At 39.8% G+C, this 19407-nt stretch overlaps 2 long non-coding RNA genes across 2 annotated transcripts in view; one reads left to right on the forward strand and one right to left on the reverse strand.

Annotated features, from left to right (window-relative positions):
• LOC148215097 (uncharacterized) overlaps nt 1-19407 on the forward strand; it is a 62558-nt gene that overhangs the window by 3257 nt on the left and 39894 nt on the right. The window contains exon 2 of the long non-coding RNA XR_015797253.1: nt 351-406. This is a non-coding gene — a long non-coding RNA (uncharacterized LOC148215097). The remainder of the gene's footprint in view (nt 1-350; nt 407-19407) is intronic.
• LOC148215098 (uncharacterized) lies at nt 4581-11176 on the reverse strand. Its single transcript, XR_015797256.1, has 4 exons — nt 10762-11176; nt 9931-10139; nt 6421-6516; nt 4581-4685 (listed from the first exon to the last, which is right to left on the reverse strand). It is a non-coding gene; the product is annotated as an uncharacterized LOC148215098 (long non-coding RNA).

Below are 19407 nucleotides of genomic sequence, written 5' to 3' on the forward strand. Positions count from 1 at the left end.
ATAATACGGAGAAGAAAAACTAGTGGAATGTCTAGTATGATAAGTGGTCCTGTCCTGCTTCATATGCTTCTTTAAAATTCCCACAGGACAAGGCACATTAGCATTATTCCTTTTGATCACATGATGATGGAGCATCATCCATATTCCCAGCTGTGAGGAAATTTGAAATGTATACAGGCTACATGTATACAGGAGAATATCCTTGTTAACTATGAGAAGTGAAAGTTCATTGTATAATATATATGTGACTTTTCTGTCTCAGAGCCACAAATAGGAAAGCTTTTGGTTTACAGGCACAATGAATTTCACGTTTCATTAAAGTTTTTAAAAATTCATTTGCATTTTTCTAGAACTGCAAGAAATATGGGACACATACGATCAATTTGAAAAGTGATCCAGTGGCAAGGTAAGTATGCAGTCTAGCCATTTTCAAATGACAAATGTAGGTAATTATGCAACATAATTGCTGGTCAATAGGAGCAGCAAAATTATTCTCTGTATGATAACAGATTTTAAGTGCAGAGTAGTGGTAGTATTTCCAATGTGTTTGAGGATTTGTGTTTCTACCTGTGTATGAGGAATGAAGCTGGCAAGACAGGAACAAGTAGTTCCCAGGCTTGAGAGAACTATTACGTTAACCCAGCTATCTCCCATGGTTTTGGATTCCAGTTGGACAGGTCCAATTGAGGTGTGTGAGGCAGAATCTTGTAGGGTTATCTAGAGTGAGACTCTATCTCCTGGGGAAGTGGACAGGATCCTCCAGACTGTGAGCTCAGCCATCTGTTTCTTAGATCCAGGTCCCTCCTGGTTGATGAAGACCACCTGGGAGGTGACACGTGGTTGGGTGCAGGCAGTGGTATCAGCTTCTTTAAGAGAATGGGTCATTCCCTTGGCCTTGAAGGAACAGATGGCGTGCCCCTTCCTTAAGAAGTCTAGTGTTCCTTGATTTCTCAGCAGCTTTCAATACCATCAGTCATGGTATCCTTCTGGTCCAGCTGCAAGGTTTGGGAGTTGGGGGGGAACCATTTTGCAGAGGTTCTCCTCCTTTGTGGCTGGTATAGTCAGTGTTAATGGGATGGATGCTGCAGAGCTCAATGCTCTTGCCCCTTTTGTTTAACTGAAACTGCTGGGTGAGGTCATCTGATGGTTTGGGGCTAGATACCATCAGTACACTGATGATACCCAGTTATGCAGCTGGTATAAAATGTGGTGGAGCAGGCAGTGACGGACGTGCCTCATTATGTCCAAGTGACCCCGCTGCTCTGCAAACTGCACTGCTTACAGGCTGGCTTCTGAGTGCAATTCAAGGTGCTGGTTATCACCTATAAAGCCCTTCAAGGCAGAGGGCCTGATTATTTGAGGGACTGCCTGTCTCCAGTTGCTTCTGTCTATCCAGTGAGATTGAGCAGGTGTGCTTCAAGTCCCATCTGAAATAAGCAGTTCATACTAAATGAGCCAGGGTAGTGGTGGAGGCTCGAGGCTAGAATCCAGGAGACCAAGAGTTTTAGTCCTGTCTTAGGCGTGAAAGCCGGCTGGGGGACTTTGAGCCAGGCGCTCTCTCTTAGCCTGACCCACCTTACGGGGTGGTTGTTGTGGGGAAAATAGGAGGAGGAGGGAGTATTAGGTATGTTCGCCATCTTGAGATATACGTATATTAAAAAGGTGGGATAAAAATCAATAATAATAATAATAAAAAATTTCTCAAATGTGACTGAGTTGAAGAAATGCTCTACACACAATGCCTGCCCAGGGAGGTGAGAGACTGATTCCTATTTATGAAGAAGTATTTAGTTGCCGTTATTGCAGCTAAAGGTGATGCAACCAGTTACTGAATATAAGGGGTGCTTACTTTTTCATACTGAAACATCACATATTGGAGAACTTTGTTGATGAAACGAGTGAAACAAACACTGATCTTCAAAGTTTTTTGTCCCTTGGAACTCTGCTGACTTTGCCAATTTAGCGGCAAAGGTACCCAATAATTCAAATGGAGATTGTGGAGAAGTTTGTCCTAAAATCACAACAGAGGCAAAAGGATTTTGAAAAAGATGACTTTGAATTATGTGCTGCAGATATAGAATTTTCTAAACTACTGGCCTAATTATGGATTATAAATGTCTGATGTGGAATATAAATGGAACAAATGCTCCTCAAAAAAGAAAAAAAATTGTTTCATTATTTAAAAAAAATTAAAACGACATACAGTAATTTGCTTACAAGAGACTCATATTAAAAAAAAGGATATAAAGTATTTGACTGGAAAAAATTTGGAAGAATAATTTATTTTGGCAGGATTAATGCAGTGTTTTTCAAACTCGGTAACTTCAACATGCTGGTTGGGGAATTCTGGGAGTTGAAGTCCACACAACTCAAAGTTGCTGAGGTTGAGAAACACTAGTAATGCATCGTGTCATTTCGGTTCATGAAATCCAGTCCTTGTAGGATTAATTCACTAATGAAGAGATACTTATTTAAAATGCTTTTGCCCTATATCAAACATAGCCAAGTCTTTGTCCAAATTTTAATTTGAAAGAAATGTTTGAAGGACAATACTAATCTATCTGTTATTGCACCTTTATCCCATGAGCTCTACCACAGCAGCAAATCCTCAGATTTTAGGAGAACAGAAAGTCCCTATCTCACTCATCTGCGCACAGAAGCAGTTTGCTTCCCACAGCACTGCCAGCAGTAAGCTGGTGTTCCAGGCTGGTTCACAACTGGATTTGCTGCCATCTGCTGAGTCATTGATTAATTTCAACTATGTGTGGTTCAGACCTAAAGGGATAAATTGCAGAGATTCCATTTGGATTTTCAAAGCTCTTTGGAAAGCTAACTATTTTAGTCTTGTGAGTAGCTGATACACAAATTATTCTTCAAGCAAACAAGTTGGGTTTTTGTGTTATACACAGTATTATATAGTGAGCTATCTTATGGTTTCTTTAGCCACACTTTAGCACCATTTCATGTGTCTTTAAAATAATATTATAGATATTTGAAAAACATTGTTCAAGTAGGTGTGGAGTATGAAAGAAAAGGATGTTTTCCTTATTAAATTGGTATTACAACTCATCCAGCTAATTAGAAGCAAGATAACAGGTGCCTTTATCTAATAGTTAAGTACAGAGGGACAACATTATTAGTTTGATATTCCATCACAGTGATGAAACAAAAACAATGTGCTCTCCTAGGATACTTCTACCCCGAATAGGTACATTTTTTTTTCACGAGATTGCATTTGCCTCCCAGTATCTCTCCTGATGAACATGTAGAGGCAAGAACATCTACAGAAAGTATTGTCATGAGCCAATGGTTGCTTTTAATGGAGCACTTTTTTCATTTTAATCATTTGCTGATTGTAATGCACCCATTTAATTAGGCTTCAAAAATATTTCATGATGATGAGGCATCTCTACTTATTACTTCACGTCCTCTTACTCAAACTGATTTGCAAAGGAATGGGTGGTGGAAATTAGCAAGCCACGCCAAGGAGTCCAGTTCAAATTGCTCTCCTGTAGCAGTTAATCCTGTTTAGTCAGTGGCAAGGCTCAGTGGGTAGACGGTTGCTATCCTAGATAGCAACTGAACCTAAAGTCCACAGGGATGGCTGCCTGTTACATATTTTAGTTTTTACCAAATGAAATATTCATTGCATGGAATCAAATTCTGCTGATACTACTGGAACTTTTGAGGTGCTGTGCAAATCATCTTGCCATGGACTTACCACCAAACTCGAATGACCTTGTGGAACTCTGTGCAAACACTTACAGGCAACTAGTATGACACTGATCAGGATAGGCAGCTCTTTTGAAGAGTGTGCCTTGTGGTTTTTGGAGTTATTATTTATCTAGCCTCTGGGGGCTGCCAGGAGCCTGGTGTTGATGCATTAACATCCCTAGATGGAGCAGGACTAAGAACAGCCTGTTTCTGTTGCTTTTATTTACAGATTTGGAGTTTTTATTTTTGTTGTTGTTTAGTCGTTAAGTCGTGTCCGACTCTTCGTGACCCCATGAACCATATTGCGCCAGGCCTTCCTGTCCTTCACTGCCTCCCTGAGTTTGCTCAGTTTCATGCTCATTGCTTCAGTGATGCTATCTAACCATCTCATCCTCTGCCGTCCTCTTCTCCTTTTGCCTTCAATCTTTCCCAGCATCAGGGTCTTTTCCAAAGAGTCCTCTCTTCGCATTAGGTGACCAAAGTATCTGCGCTTGAGCTTCATTATCAATCCTTCCAATGAGCAGTCAGGGTTGATTTCCTTTAAGATTGACTGGTTTGACCTCCTAGCAGTCCAGGGGACTCTTAAGAGTCTTCTCCAGCATCACAGTTCAAAGGCATCAATTCTTCGGCGCTCAGCCTTCTTTATGGTCCAGCTCTCACAGCCATACATTACTACTGGAGTTTTTATTTTAGTTCATAATAATTGTGTTTAGCCCAGCATTATTTTATTTTATTTTCTTCAAAATAATTGTGTTTAGCTCAGCAGAAGCTTAGTAGGTCAGTTTGATCTGATTTTCATCACACATGTAAAAATTATTTTGCCAAAAATAAGTAGTTTGCAACTGAATTTTGTAATGCAGTCAGGAAGGACAGACATCAAGAAAGGTTGGAGGCTACAGATTGCCCCTGATCTATATGAACTGGTGTTAATAGCTTCTCTCCATGAGGAATTGCTGTCATTACTGTTACTCCTAAAGAATATGGAACAGGAGCATGGTTACTTGCAACATGGCATGGTCAATTCACCAACTACAAATATCTAAAAACTTTTGCAGGGGGTGTGATGTTTCTGTAATAATGTCATTTTTGTAGCCCCTTCCCCCTTAGCAGGATACCAGGTATGGCTACTGTAGCTTTCAAATAAATGTGTTTTTACTGATGAGCTAATGCAATCTCTTTTCCTTTATTATTAATGTGACATCTAACAGTCAGAATTCAAAAGTTTATTAGAATCAAAGCATCCACTGGCAAGCAGGGCCAGGATCAGTGTCAATTCCATGAAGATTCATGGAGATTTTGATAACAATTCCACAATTGCTACCACTGAAGATCACACCATTTAAAAAAAAAATGCTGGGGAGGCAGTACTATACAGAAGGCTTTGGCTAATTATAAGTGCTGACTGATTTATAAGTCAGCTAGTGCTCATAAATAATCAACTACATCAATAATTGCTTATTTTTATGTTCTGAATCTGCTTCAAAAAATAGCACGTGTAGAAAAATCCAACAGCTTCCTATACGTATACTGGTGTATTCTACTAGTATTTTTAAAGATAAGCCTTTATGAAAGTTTCAGTTCTAGAAACAAAGCTACACTGAGCCATAGTTGGAAACACAAGTAGAAATATTTGCATTGCCTCTCCTTTATTCCTTTCAGATGTAAGTCAAGTGTACCGTAAAATGCTTGAAGGGAAAAAACTGGCTTTCTCCTGGGTTACACAATGCCCAATTCTATTAGGCAAAGACTGAAATTACACACAATTTTGCTCTTCTTATCTGGTTTATAATGAGTCCTAGTCGTATGATAAACCTCATTCTAGGAAGAGTTTCTACCTCATGGACATTATTCCTCAAAACATGGTTTTTCTGGTAATCATTGGACTCCCTCAATATTGTTCAGAGCAGTAACTTTCTCCTATGTTCATGTCAGGGAGTGTGAGAAGAAGGGACTGTGACCCTCTAGATGTTGTGCTTTGATTCACCTCATCCCTGTTGGCCATGCTGGTTGTCTTCTTCTGAATTCTCTGGACTGCCACAAGCATTTACGCGTCAGGTTTGATTGACACACATTTGCCAGCCAGTGGCTGGTTCATATATTGCCCAAAGGTCTCATGTAGTTTCTTCAGTTTTGAACTACAGTATTGGTTGTAGGAGCCCAGTCATTGTGGTTTATAAACCCTGTTTCTGGTTCTGAATAAACTAGACCACTGTAGCTTGTTCAGGAATACATAGCATAGGGCAGTGGGTGAACTCAGCCAGTGTCAGTGCATTATATGCTTGGTGAAGTTATGACTTGATACAGCAAGAATTATTTAGTGAAGGCCAGAACATACCATGGCTGATATACCTACAAAGTACTGGAAGAATAAAATAAAACCTCAAAAAGGAGAGAGATGACATTTAAAAAAAATGACAGAATTTGAAATGCTGGTACAGAATTAAGACCACCTATTAGGCCATATATATAAATGCCTACTTAGATATGATACAGAGACAGAACAAATAAAAACATGAATGATAAACTGAATGCAAAATTTCAAATAAACAGTCCCAATACAACAATGGGAAGAACTGTGGAACAAATCTATACAATTTACTCCAAGGTATGGTTTGAGAGAGAACTGGTATAAAATGTTTTACAGATGGTATACAACTCCATCAATAACTGCCAAAATAGATAAACATATAGTAACGGTGGAATTACCTCGAAATAGAAGGAACGTATGTAGTGGACATGCAAAAAAAATCCCCAAAGGGTTGGAAAGACATAGCATCTCTCAGAATATCTTAAGGATTAAATCTGAAATGAAACCACACATTATTTATCAGTATAATTCCAGAATATAACAATAAAAATGCCATAATTGATTAAGATACATGTTTATGGCTGTGAGGACAAACTTTACACAACACTGGAAAAAAAAACATAGTACCAATGATATCGGACTGGGAACTTAAATTTCAAGAATATGGAGCAATGGCAGAATGAACAGTACAAATACATAACAAAACTTTAACTAAATTTAAGCAAGAATGGCTTCCCTATATATTATATACAGTATTATGCAGCAGGGTAAATACAAGCACTTAGAATATGATTTCTAAAGTTTACGCCAGTAGGTACTACAAGTCGGTTGGAGTACAAAGCAGGGGGAAGTCAGAAATTATATATTTATACTTTTAGGGGTGTTTTTCTTTTTTAGCGTTTATAAATAATATGATGGAGATGTTAGCATTATGCTCAAAAATCTATAGTTCTTTTTTATATCATGAAAACAACTCAAAGTATTTTGCTTGGTATGGTTTATCTTTTACTAATGTTATGCTGAGCATTAATTGTATAACTTCAGTAATTATCTATACATTTATACGGTAAATATTACCCGTTTTGAAAATTATACCTTTGTTTTAAATAAAAATGAAATAATAATGAAAATCCTAAATAAGGATTTTAAAAGAGTTATGATTAGATGCTGTTATCCCTGACTCAGTTTTGCAAGGAATGCTCTTACTGGCATACTTACTGCCCCTGTGCTCTGGAAGGGTACCCTGCCCTGAAGATACAGATGGTGCCCACTCTCCTGGGGTTCCAGAAGGCCCTTAGGACTTGACTCTGTCCCCAGGTCTGAGGGTAGTGCGTTCTGGAGCTCCTGTCATTTTTTTTTTTTTTAATTGTTATGGTTCTTTTTAGTCTGGGCTCTCATGTTCTGCTGTCAGGTTTTAACTGGTTTAATTGTGTATTCTGATGTGTAAGCCACCCAGAGTTTTTGGAGTGGGTGGCCTTAATAAATTTAATTAATAATAATAGCAGCTCTTCATCTATTGCTTGCATAAACAGGCAAAGCGTATTTGTTTCAGGCTGCTCTCTAAGCCAACATTGCTACCTCTTTGCTTTGCAGCAGAAAAGCACATTTGTGTAGACTTCCATTACACCCCCTGACTATGTAAAGTCCGCAAAATTTGAGGAGGTCTGCTCATTTAGGGGTCATCATCCATATAAAACTATGTGAAGTTGGGCAGAGAAGCAGCCCCTTACCACAGGCTATGTCCCTTCATAACAATAATGCTTGACTCTTGTTTTCTATAAAGCAAAACTTCATACTTTGGTGCTTACTTTCAAGTAATTTCACCAGCTCTGTTAATGCAGAAACAACTTAGTTTGGATTCCATTATCCTGTTTTTTGTGGTCTGGATAGCTTCTACACAGTTAGCTAGAAGCTAGAGATTTTATTGAACCAGTGGAATAGGAATTATACTTTGGAACAGGATTATATTAGACATCTATCCCCATCACAATAGAAACTAGCAATTAATGGCAATTAAGAGACTGTTGATCACTAATTCTTTAAACCTCAAATAAGAGTGAGCCATAATACTTTATTTAAATTTGCAATAGCCCAGAAAAGTATGAGGAGCTGTCTGGTGCTGCAAATGTGTTTTGCTCCATATCTCTCTTCTTCATAAAATAAAATCACACATGAGAATAGGAAAACAATTTAGAACACCAAAGAGGTAATATATGTCAGGTTCGGTCAGCACGGGGCTTCGGGGAAGCTCGCAGCCAGACCACGCGAACTCCACCGGCGGTAGCTAGCGAGGAAAAGAGGAACTGAAAGCACCGCTAATTAATGGGCCACCTGCGCCCAGCCAAACAGGAAAACCGCAGCGGAAGCTTTAACTATACACTGATAACGGCGCGAGCCAACAATGAACGGGGCCGCAGGCAGCGAAACAAGATCGCCGCGCAGCACAGAACCCTCGGGCTTGCACGTAACGGGGAGGGACCAACCCAAGCCGGAGGGGACTGCCAATCAAGGACAATGGACCCTGACCGAACCTGCCATCATGGACAATCAAGAGGGATTATTGGGGGGCTGATAATCCGCAGCGGTAACGCGATCACGGGGCAGAAAAAAGCGCAGGAAGGGGGGAATATAACGAGTGATGCAATTGTACCAAGCCAGTCCTGGCTTTGCTTGTGACTGCTACGTTACGCATGAGTAAACCTCTTTTGTGAACCACACGTGTCACGGGAGTTTCTCTGTCGAACGGGGCAAACCTTACAATATAGACTACATTCATTGAAATAAATAAATAGAAGATGGCAATTCCACAGAGAGGGCTATAGTTTGGGAACTACCCAAAACTTTGAAAGAAAATCCACCATAGAATTGCTGATATTTGTTGGAATTCTTAATTGCAATCCTACAAAACTCTTTTCTATGCAAATAATTGCCAACTTTTTTTTTCCTCCAAAAACCATGCAGATGTATTGTTTCTGTTAAAAGAAGTAAGACTGATGTTTCTCCTATAATGCTGCCAAAGCTTGCTGGATTAGAAAGTGCTGCACCCAAATCAGCTTTAGTCCAAATCAGCTTTAGCCCACCAGTAGCATTGATGATGTTACCTAGTTGGGAAATGAAACATCTACAAGCAAACAACCAAGCTCAGAGAACACCAAAGACTCCACAGTTCACCCTGAGCTACAGATATTCTCTTCTATTGGAATAACATTTCCTTTATGTCAAAGTCAAGTCTTGGTGACTTCATGGACATGTCCATTTCTTGGCAACAGTACAGAGGTGGTTTGCTATTGCCTCCTTGGATGTTTCCAACTTTCCCGTTTAGCCTACAGCCCTGGGATTCCCTGTAGATCTCCCATCCAAGTCCTACCCATATCTGAGCCAAGACAAGGGAAGTCAGGCCTTGCCACCTGCTGAGACTTGAGGCAGCGGGTACTCTCACTAACCTGGACATTATTCTTCCTGCTATTAAATTCAATTGTGTATCCCTTATTAGATAATATGCACTAATTCAGAGATAAAAGTGTATATTGAATTATTAACTAGTAAACATATAAGATGCTATGAGGTGCAGTGTATCTTATTAACTGCTGTTCAAATGTGTTGAGAATTCTCAGCCACTTGAGAGTTCAATTCCCAGTAGAGGGTTTGAACCCCATAAAATAAATCTGGCCACCTGCATCTGACAATTCCCAATAAGGATGAAATGGTCCCCCAGTCACCGTTCAGTGGTCAATGTGACTGAAAAATATCACATAGGAGATTAATTAATGATATGCTATCGTCAACTCTTAGTGGCCACACAGATAGATTTCCTCCATGACAATCTGTCCCTAACTTGGTCTTTCACATCTTCCAAGTGTACACCCATCACTGCTGTAACTGAATCCATCCACCTTGCTGCTAGTCACCTCTTCTCTTTCTTTCCACATTTCCCAGCATTAGAGCCTTCTCCAGAGAGCTAGGTCTTTGCGTAATGTGTCTCAGGCAGGATAATTTAAACCTGGTCTTTTGTGCCTCGAGTGAGAACTCCAGATTGATTTGTTAATGATCCATTGGTTTGTCTTCTTGACTGTCCATGGTATTCTCAGGAGCCTTCTCCAGCAACACAGGATATACCCTTGGTGAAAATAGAAAAATAGAGGTCATGTAAAACCCTGTACTGGGGGACATGATATAACATCTGTTATCTCCCTACTCTAGGAACTTAAGAAAAACAGACTGTATATACCATTCTGAGAGCGCTGAGAAGCACCAAGTTAGAGAAGGTTGCTGATGAGCCCCACTTGCTACAGTCTTGCTCCAACTGATCACGGAGCTTTCAGCTTCTGCTCCGAGCTCCGGCCCTCGTGGCATCACCGTCTGCCCAACTGGTGATCCTCCAAATCAAAATTAGCGTACCAAGGATATATGAGCTTAACCATAAGGCTCCTTGTTTTACTGCCTAAAAAATGCCCCCAGGCTATTTCAGTACTTTAAAATCCTCTTTTGCAGTCCTTGGCACTTATTCACTTGTTGAAAGCCCATCCTACCACAAATATTAAAAACTGGTGGCATGGTTTCTTGCCATTTTGAGATGGGGAGTGCACAGAAAAGCAGTGTGAGCCTTAAAATTACGATAGATAGATAGATAGATAGATAGATAGATAGATAGATAGATAGATAGATAGATAGATAGATAGATGATAGATAGATAGATAGATAGTATGAGCTTTAAAATTACTTTAAATAAATAGACAAACCTGCCTCCTGAAACATAGGAAGAAACTTTTAAAAACTTGGTTTTGCCAGCTGCAGCTTCTGCCACCAAATATGGTCGCTCTGAACAAAGCAATTCTGCACGTTTACTTAAATTGGGTTCAAGAAGCAGGGAGAGCTCTGCTTTAAACTTGGGTGGGAAACCACAAGGGAATGCCCTAGATTGGAAAGACACATTAAAAAAAAAATCTTGGAGGAAGACAGTGCAAAATCGCTACCATATTGTTGCCAAGAAAATTACATGGATGTGTCCCTGAAATCACCAGAAGCTGAGCTCAGCAAAAAAGTTCTTTTGCTTTTCAATATGTATAGGGTTTTACATCCATTTTACTGATTTCATCAATCCTCTAATCAAAGCAGGCTATGTTAGAATTTTGGGAACTTTAACCCTAACTCTTCTGGATGCCACCAGGTGGTTCTAGCAATTCCCAGTCAAGGCATTTACAGTATTTCATTTCCAGCTTTGCCTTGCATGTCGTTAAAAATATAAGGAAACATTCTTGGAACAGCTTTTGGCAGGCAGAGAATTTAGAGCTGTGATAATGATTTTAGGAGAAGATGCCAAGTGACTGGTTTTCTCATTCCAATCATTCCCACGGTAAAATGGTTTAAACTGTTATATCAGGACTGGCAGAATCCAGACTTAAAAACCCTCACCTTTGGAAGCTCTCATAGGTGATACAGGGTCAGTAAGACACAGCTGGAAGATTGTGTATTTCCATTTGAACTTTTCTGACGAAAGAGAGAATATCCACTAAATAAACAAACAAGTGGATTAATTTAACTGCCAACTGAGTTCACAAGAATTGGTTACATAACAAATCAATGCTCAACATTTGGGTCAAAGGCCTTTTCTCCTCCAAAGTGAATTAATCTTTTTTGGCAGGAGCAGTCTTTTTACAAAATTGGCTGCTTAGATGACTGGTGGATTTTGAATAATTGATGATGTGAATTGCTAAAACCAGAAACGAGGAATAAAGCAAGTAATCTTAATACAAGATGTAACAGCTATGAAACCATAATCCATGCCAATCCTGCCCTTCACTTATTTAATGAAAACACTGGCAATGTTTTCTTCTTTGTGAGCATAGGCATTCTCCCTGAAGTTTATTCTTCTGACAGCAACAGTATTGAGAACACACAGCCTTGTGTCCACAACAGATCCATTCACAGCAAGAAACTCTGCAAGAGTAATCCAGCATATCTCCACCTCGTGTTACTTCGATGGGAATCTCATGCTGATAGAGATGAAAACAGCTGCTCTGATCAAAAGCCATTTTATGGATCTACTTAAGAGTTCAACATTTTTCTTTTCTGACTTGCTGATACTCATGCATCAGTGCAGCATATCGCTTGAGTTGCCTAACAACAGAATACAAGCTTTCTGCTCTCCTTCAATGCAGAAAAAAGAAGTTGAGTGTTTCTGTGGAATCTGGAAAAGTTGACCAAATGTCCGAGACTGTGATTTCCTCTTTTCCATCTACAACAACCAAATACATAGAAGAGCAGCTGATGTCTCTTAAGGAACATTTTTAAAATGAAAATTGGAGCATTAGGGATGGGGTCAATGACCATTTTTTTTAAAAAAAATCCAGTATCTTTCAGAGGTAGGATAAAACTGATTCATTTTCAGGCGGGTAGGGGAGGTAATGATACAGCTGCTTCTCCCTTCCTTCCTTTCTTCCTTCCTTCCTTCCTTCCTTCCTTCCTTCCTTCCTTCCTTCCTTCCTTCCTTCCTCCCTCCCTCCCTCCCTCCCTCCCTCTTCTTTTCTTTCTTTTTCTTTTTCTTTCTTTCTTTCTTTCTCTTTCTTTCTTTCTTTCTTTCTTTCTTTCCTTTCTTTCTCTCTCTCTCTCTCTCTCTCTCTCTCTCTCTCTTTCTTTCTTTCTTTCTTTCTTTCACAGTTTTCCTGCCTGTTTCTCCCCCACACTCCCCCCATGATATGGCATCAACTTACAAGACATTTTGATGCCTCCAGGCTGCCCACTGTTGCAGTGGAGGGAAAGCTCTATGGAAAAGCCTAATATCATACTCACACACATCACCCAAGCATGTTAGGCTTACACATCAAGATAAGCCATGATTGGTTCCAGCCAAGGAGTGCTAGATAAGCCACAATGGCTTGATTCCATGCCACATCTAAAATTGGCTTATTTAGTTGTTGTTCACTTCATTCGGCTGCTTCCGACTCTTTGTGATCTGATGGAGAACAATTTACCAAGATTGTCTGACAGTCACGACTTTGGGTTTTTATAAGCTTTTGCAGGGGTATTGGTGAAAGCGTCTAACCATCTTCTGCATCTTCTGTTGCCTTCAGTTTTTCCCAACATCGGGGTCTTTTCAAAAGACTCATGCTGCTGTGTTGTTTCCAACATAATATTTAAGCTTTAGTTTCATTAGTAGTGGTTCCAGTACACTAAAGCAGCGAATTCTTGATCAACCTGCTATTTCCTGCTCTCCTGGCTTTTGGTTGAGAAGTAGCCAAAATACCATAAACACTAGCCCTACTTGAACAGCTGCTGGACCTTTAGAGTCTCAGTGGATTCCAACAACAGGGCCTTTCCTCAGGTTTTGTTTTTTGTTTTTTGTTTTAACATTTCCCCATACTCACACACATCATCTCAGCATCAGGTAGCCATCATTTTTAATTGTTGGATTTTATGCACATTGTGTTAAGCCATCATTGACAGAATGAGCTACATGCCTTCTTTCACACAGAATATAGTCAGACATATACCATGGTTAATGGAGCATAACATTTAGATTCATATGACATGTTAACCCAAGCAAACCACAGTATGGCTTATTGTGAACCAGCCAACATCTATGACTATAACAGGAAATTAAAATGTGGGTTCCTAGATCCTCATGGAAGCAAAACCAGTGATGATCTGAGAATGCAGTTGTACCTCTAGCACCAGGGTAGTCTGGTAATGCCAAGAAAGACCAAGACATTTCAAGACACTAAGGAAATCCTTTCCACACACTCCAGTCAAAGCATGTGATATTTCTGGTAACCGTAACAGAGCAGGACATTTATATGGTATTTTGCAGGTTAACAATTAATTCTTAAACTAGGTGTAGCATTGCCTACCTTTAGTTAAGACTCACAGGATCTCCTACTTAATCTGTTTGAGGATTGTTTTGGATTCCCCTCCTCTTTGGGGTAGTTAGTTATTGAGTTACACATAGCTGCTCCTCAGCTTCAGATTTCTTGAAGAAAGACCTTCAACCTGAAGAACTTACCCAAGGAACTTCAGTAAAGGATTGAAGAATCTGAGTTCACAGAATCCCTGTAGCCATAAATCAGTTGAAACTAGTTTTCTTGTAATCCTTTCTTTACCCACTGTTTCCAGGATCTGGTGTTTCTTCCCACTATCTCCTCTCCGTGCTTTATTCTCAAGATATATGAGACCAGAATAATATCTGTAGCAAACAGTGTTATTTCAGCACATTACAGTGACCCATTTTTCACTCTCTGTGGCAATAAACATACCAACATTAACCACTTTCTGCCTTTTGGTCCTGCATTCTTTTGGGAGTATGGCCCTCGATATAGAATTGAAAGGCCCTTGGCCCTAAAAAAAAGTTATGTATCCCACAGGTACAGCATTGCTGAGTTAATATTTACCATATGAACAGGATTTCTGACTAGGCATAGTTACATATTTCTTGCAGAGCTGGATGACAGAGCTGCAGGTTAGAAGTCATTATCATTGTGCCTAACTGATCAGATGTGGTCTTTCCAGACCAGACCAGACCAGACGGTCAGCAGGTTGGGACATTCCTTGTGTGGATTTGTAAATAATCCCATATAACACACCAACCTAAGCTTCAGCTGCCCATGAGAACAATAACAAACCACAGAGAGAGCAAAAAGGACTGCGTTCACATTGATCTCTGTTGTGCATGACCTATGGTGGGACCAAATTGGGGAAGTACAACCCTCCTGGTTCTGCTTAATCTTTCACTGACCTTCAGTACTACTGATCATGGAATCCTTTTGGGTCCAATGCACTGTGTTGGGGAATGGTCAAGCTATATGGCCCCCCATTATGGGATGATGTAGGGTTCAATGTTTTCTTCCCTATTTAACATCTCCCATGAAGCCATGGGATGAGGTTATCTACCAGCACAGACAGGTATCTTTAGCATTCTGTTGATATTCAGTTTTACAACTCCAATGCAAGCAGAATAGGAGATGCTATGAAGGCCTGGTCCTGGTGGCTAGAGGTTGTAATGGTCTGGAAAGAGATAAACAGGCTTAACCTTAAGTGCGTCAAGGTCAGAAAGTCCAGCCACTGCCTCTCCCCATCCCAGACGGGGGGGGGGGAATGTAATAATAGGATAATAAATTAACCAGTCAAGCTATTCTTTCATGGCACCCAAAACCAGCTGCCTCAGTCAAACCAGTGGCAGAGCTGTCTCCAGTCAGTATGCTGGGAGGGAGAAGATTGCAAATAGACATTGATGATGAAATGCAGACTAGATTTCACAGGCTAGCCACCCCTGCCATAAACCATGGTTTACAAACCATAGTGAGTGAATACATTCAGTGTGCTAAGCCACAACCAAATTAACTACATTATGGTTTAGTATCATGCAAATTCAGGGATAATTTGCCTTCTAGTTACATCACAAACAGTGTGTGTGGTCCAAAGAGTTGAAGCAGGCTATAGAAAACATTTTACGTATGATTAATTAATTATTGCATGGCATTGCCATATTATTTAAAATGTTATCAGGACAAATAATTAAAAAGGAAGTACTGATGAAGTATACTGTCTCATAGCCTGCCATTAAATATCTGTGAGCTGTATTTTGCAAAATGAAATCATTTGTGTGTGTTTTCTCAACTGTTGGTACAGTGTAATCCCAAAATGGGTGTATGCCCAGCAGAATGTAACAGAGACAGCGCTATTACAACAGAATTCAGATATACAATAATAAGTGAACATTGTCCTTTAATTCACCGGAGTATGAAATACACCTAGGAAGATAAACAGTTAGTAGGTTCCTCAAGCAATATTGATGGGATTTGTAGAAGAAAATCTTTAGGAACTATACTCTAACATTCATTAGTGTTCAGTTTTAGTAAGCGAGTCATCAGTGGTTTGTTTGTTTTTTGTTGAGCAGTTGCCAAGACTCCAGCAATTAATGCTAGCCTTAAGAGAATAGACTGCAGAGTGTGTGTGTGTGTGTGTGTGTGTGTGTGTGTGTGTGACTGAGGGGAGCTATAAACTATGTGGTAGGTGGAATGTAGAACTATGCCACTCCTACTATATGCCGGATTATACATGCAAGAAGTTAACAGATGGCTGATTCATTCATTTTGCTTCTCTTCTCCCTTTTTCCAGCATGCATTTATGAAATATTGGAGAATTTTAGTGAATAGTTCAAAAGACAGTACATGGAATTGGCAGAATTCACCCAATTTTCTAAGTCCATGGAAAACCAGTTACAAGAAGTGAACTAGTTTTATCTATTATTTATAACTGTATCTCACTTTTCCACAGTAGGAAAGGCAGCCAGGATCAACATATTGTTCCCAGTGCCACTGTACATACTAATCTGTAGTTGCTTGGTGCCTGGGTATTGCACGCCATGCAGTTCTATGAAGCTGTGAATGGACACATACTGTATGCAGGATGGAATACATGAGAGGTACAGAGGCAGAAAAGTTTGTTCTGGAAGATTTCAGTTTATGCAACCTGTGAAAAATTCCGGCATGAAGGCCTCTAAGAAGATTTGACAAGGAACTATTCTCAAAAGACGACGTGATTCTCAAAACAAGAGATGTTGTACTCAGGCGGAAAAATACCAAGAGACATGAGAAAAGTAACAAGGTGGGACTAGCCAAATCTTGTCAGAAGCTATCAAAGTACTTTGGAGCTATTCCATAGAAGGAGGTACCATGCAATGCGGGCTTTCTGCTATGAATCTTCTGGAACTTAAACACCTGGCCAGCTAAACTTTCAGTTGAATAGATATGATTGGACGTGTGTGTGTGTGTGTGTGCGTGTGTGCTAGAGAGTAAGTGCTGAGTTCAGAAAGAGAACAATAACATCTGTAAATCTGCATTTGTTTCTATGTGTCCTGAGTTTCCAGATAAATAAAAACAAGCAGCATTGGAAGTGTTATAAAGACCCTTTTTACAATATTTCATGTTGACACTGTCAGCTATCATATACAGGCCTGGTTAGAACATGGGTTTTTAACCATGGTTTGATAAATAAGCCACAGTTGGCTGGATCAACACAATATGCTCAACCATAAAGCATGAATACATGCAAAAAGCAAAGCTGAAATCAAATAAATCACATTGGGGCAATTGTTCTGTGTTCATGTATATATGATATATGAACTCAGCCACTGGCTCTGTATAATAAAATACAGTTTTAAACCCAAATATCAGAACTTGAGGCCAGATGATCGTGAAGCCCTCTTTTTGGTTTGGTTTGGTTTTTGTACTTTGCTCCTCTGGTCTCTTGTATTTTCTTTTAATGTTGGTTTTTAGTTATAAGACACCCAGAGTAATTAAATAAATAAATAAACTTAGAAAGTGAGTAGATACAAAGTGAGAATAAAGACAAACAGAAACAATTCAAACCATCAAGCTAGAGAAGTAAATCCCACCAAACAGATCAAATGCCTGTCTAAACTTTAGCATGGCTAATTATGAAGGATGCTAATAGCATGGTTAATTATGAAGGATCCTGGACTTTGCAATTAAGCAACATCTGGAGGGCCAGAAATTCCAAACTCAGAAGGTTAGCAGAGAGGAGGCTAGATAGATCTCCATAGGAAGATCGTAATGGTGGCTCATCAAACTGTTCTATATTTTGGTAGAATAAGACCTCTAGAAATGATATGGGATCAACTGCGATGCTATGCTGGGAAAAAATTAATCTTTCCCAAATTAAGACCCATGCTATAGCTAGACCATAGGTCCACTGGGTGGTGGAAAGCTACAGTAATTCACCTGTTGGTAAAGGAGTGTTTTGTACAAGTTGCTTATGGCAGTCATTTTGGGAGTGTGCATACCAGATGCTCTCAAAATTCATTCCCAAAAAGTTCCCTATCCCTGCTCTCTATTTTTATGTTTAGTTACAGCGAAGTAGAATTATTTGCAGGATGTCATGCATGCCTGGTACAAAGGAGTCTTCATTGTTAGAGAGGAAACCAAAAGATGATCGTGCAAGAGTCTGAAATACCACTGTCTAGCCTACATAGCTAAAATATTCCATAGTTTCCTTTTATAAACACAGCCTGCTTTAGGGATGGGTAAATTGAATGCTGAAGTGGGTGTAGAGCCAAATTCAAAAGCTTGGTGCTTGCTGTATATATTATCCACATTGCAAGTCACAAACTCTGTTTCATTATGAAGTTTTGCAATCTTGTACATGCAGCACAGTGTAAGAGTCACCAATTGTACTAGCCTATGTTTTTAATAAGCCACAATGCCCTGGCTTATGCATAACATGAAGTAATAAACCATGGTTTACTAACCACAGTGGCAGACATCTCACACACATTACCTATACAGATTATAGCTTAGGGTGACACTTGAATTCGAACAATAGGTACACACCCTCCATAGGTATTGGACTTTTCACACTAAGACTAGCTCTGCCTACAGAACCATCATGTGCATCTAAAATAGATCCAGGCACACAGTCTACAAGTAAAGAAGCTTTCTGAGCACTCTTGAGGAAGAAACTCATGCTGAAGAAAGCTCTTGTTTAACAGAGGCCATTTTGACAGAAGTTGCCTAAGGCAATAAACATCTACTAGAAACATAGGCTTTTAAAGAAATCCAGTGTGGTATTTTTATTTATTTATTTATACAATTATTTATAGACTGCCCTGTTCCACACAAGACTCAAGAAAGTTTACAGTCAGAGAACAACAAGCCGAAAAAGCCAATAAGGCATCTACAACACAGCCTTTGTACCACCAGCTTCCATACATCCTGTAGAAGGTGCTGGACTATGACCAAGGACACTCTCGGTTATGGAAACTAGAGGTACCAAATAGGGCTGCAAAAAATCCGGGGGACCACTAGAGAGCTGCCATCTACGGCCATTCAGATCTTTGAAACCCAGATGGGATAATCCTACTGAAAACTCACTGGTTTCAAGGTAGGCATGGTCCAGAAATAGACACGGCAGGGATTCCAAGAATGCTCTTTGTTGCTTTAAGGTAAAACAGCAGACTTTTTGAAAAGCTGGCAGAGTTTCTTTCTGCCCCATTTTATATCCCCCACACACACACATCAAGGTGGGGGTCACTTTAAGTTTCTTTCTCACACTTCCCTCTTTCTCAGGCTGAATGATATTTTCTGAAAGTGCCCCCCCCTCCCCCGCCGGCCGCCTTAATAGTTCCCTCATTGTATCCCCACTCCCAAGGCCAGTTCTACATAACTGCACACTGGGTGATCTTAAGCCTGTCACTCTCTCAGTTTAATCCATTTTACAGGGTTGTTGTGGTGGTGATAAAAGTGGAGACAATATGGTGTTTTATACCCCTGAAAAAAAGGCAGGATATAAATCCAACAAACATACAAACAAATAAAAAGCATCTTCCTCACCATACACAGGAGGCAGCAGTTCCCAAGCTGATGGCAAGACAC

The sequence above is a fragment of the Python bivittatus genome, unplaced genomic scaffold (assembly GCF_059951505.1).
Source record: "Python bivittatus isolate LINGU-HERP-01145 unplaced genomic scaffold, Pbiv_v1 ctg000480_np1212, whole genome shotgun sequence".
NCBI classification, from domain to species: domain Eukaryota; kingdom Metazoa; phylum Chordata; class Lepidosauria; order Squamata; family Pythonidae; genus Python; species Python bivittatus.